Source organism: Eimeria maxima, genomic scaffold, assembly GCF_000499605.1.
Source record: "Eimeria maxima Weybridge genomic scaffold, Emw_scaff19, whole genome shotgun sequence".
NCBI classification, from domain to species: domain Eukaryota; phylum Apicomplexa; class Conoidasida; order Eucoccidiorida; family Eimeriidae; genus Eimeria; species Eimeria maxima.
Genome location: NW_013563616.1, coordinates 100,069 through 102,708, shown reverse-complemented (window position 1 = coordinate 102,708; position 2,640 = coordinate 100,069).

Here is a 2,640-nt window from a genome sequence, read left to right as displayed (position 1 = left end):
TATATATATATATATATATATATATATATATATATATATACACATATATTTATATTTATTAGGGTTTATATTTATATATTTGTTGTCTTTTTTCTTTCTTTCTTCATTATTATATGTATTATATTCATATATTTACACTTTTCTAGGGTTTAGGGTTTAGGGTTTAGGGTTTAGGGTTTACATTGTTTATATATATATTGTTGGTATTTATAGGAAATATATAAAAAGAAGATATATTTAATCATAAACAGGAGACACATAGATAAGAAAGGGAGACGACACACACATAAGGAAGGGAGAGAGAGGGAGACACATAGATAAGAAAGGGAATAAGACACACATAAGGAAGGGAGAGAAAAGGAGACACATAGATAAGAAAGAAAGAAAAAAAAAAGACAATAATAATAATAAAAGGAGACAATTAATAATAAAAAGGAGACAATTAGATAAGAAAGGAGACACTTATAATATAAGAAAAAAGGAGACAATAATAAATAGATAAAAAAGGAGACAAATAAAAAGGAGACAATATAAATAAATAAATAAAAAAGGAGACAAATAATAATAATAAGGAAACAATTCCTGATATTTATTTACCCTAAATAAATAAAAAGAATAAAATATATTTATTTATTAATAAGATAATAAATAAAAAGAGACAAAAAAAAGGAGACAAAAAGAGACAAAAAAAGAGACAAATAAAAAGGAGACACCAATAAATAGATAAAAAGGAGACAAATAATAATAATAAGGAGACAAATAATAATAATAAGGAGACAAATAATAATAATAAGGAGACAGTTGCTTATTTACTAATCGTAAGCAAGGAGGAAGGTTCCTGCATCTGTATTAGTAAGAGTAAGCATAGAGAAAAAAAGAGAGAAAAAAGGAGAGAAAAAAGGAGGAGAAAATAATAAATAGATAAAAAGGAGACAAATAAAATAGAGAGACAAATAAATAAGGAGACACCTCCTGGAGGTTCCTGCATCTAAATATAAGTGGTGTATTAGTAAGAGTATGCATAAAAGGGAGAAAAAAAGAGAAGAAAAGAGAGAAAAAAGGAGAGAAAAAAGGAGAGAAAAAAGAAAGAGAAGATAATAAATAGATAAAAAGGAGAGAAAAAAGAAAGAGAAGATAATAAATAGATAAAAAGGAGAGAAAAAAAAGAATAATAAGGAGGAAATAACTTACTTGCTCATCCTAAAGAAATAACAAGGTTCCTGCATCTGTATAAGAGGTGTATTAGTAACAGGATCCATATAATTATTAATAATTGCCTCCTTATCCGTAACAAATGTCTCCTCCTTCTTATTATACCAACCCTTATAATAAGATAAATAAATGTCTCCTTTTTTTGTTAATTGTCTCCATATATATTTACATACTTTTTTATGTTTATTACTACTTGTTCTTATAAATATATCATTACTTATATATAATTTATTTAATAATAATATAAATAAATTATATATATTATCTATAAATTCTTTAGGTTCTTTTCCTTGCTTATTTGCTGTCTCCTTTATCTTTATACCATGCTCATCAGTACCTGTACTAAATAAGACCCTATACCCTTCTTGTCTCTTGCTTCTTGCTATACAATCAGCAATTATATATTCATATGCATGCCCTATATGTGGTGGACCATTTGTATATGCAATTGCTGTTGTTATATAAAAAGGAGGACCTTTTTCTTCATCTTCTCCTTTTTCTGCTGCTGCTGCTGCTGCTGCTGCTGCTGCTGCTGCTGTTGTTGATGCTGATGCTGATGATGATAAACATGACGATTCTTTTAAGGGGTCATAAGGTAATGATTCCTGCTTATCCTCCTCCTCCTGCTGCTCCTGCTGCTCCTGCTGCTGCTGCTGCTCCTGCTGATGCTGCTGATGCTGCTGCTGCTGCTGTTGCTTGTATTGTTGGGGAATTAAATGAGGAAATGTTGTGTAATATTGTTTATGTAATAAATAATTTGCTGCTGCTGTTGCTGCTGCTGCTGCTGTCTTTGGACAAGAAGAGAGACAACGTCTTGTTAATAACATAGGTACAGGTAATGGTGGTGTTGTTGCTGCTGCTGCAGATAATGCACCAATAAATCTATTTCTTGTTGCTGCTGCTGCTGCTGCTATATAAGGAAAATCTATCATAAATTCCTTAGGTAAATTATCCTCTAGGGGTAAACCAAAGAAAACTAACGAACAATATAATAATAAATCACTTAATGATGGGGATACACCACCACTTAAATATGTTGAATTTGTTGTCTCTGCAGCAGCAGCAGCAGCAACAGCAGCAGCAAAAGCAGCAATAGTAGATGCACATACATATATGCACCTATTTATTATCTATATAATATACAAAAAATCAATTCAAATGGATATATATTCATAAATATATTATACTATTAGGGTTTAGGGTTTAGGGTTTAGGGTTTAGGGTTTAGGGTTTAGGGTTTACCGAAATGGTTGTCTAAGAAATCAAGAAGATCGAGAATTCGATTTCTATCAACACCGCCAAGAGTAGGCTGAAAGGAGAAGAGGACCCAGTCTATCCACTGCTGCTCTCTCCAATAAGCTGCTTCTGCTTCTGCTGCTGCTGCTGCTGCTGTTGTTGTTGTTGCTGCTGCTGCTTTTTTAGGGGGGG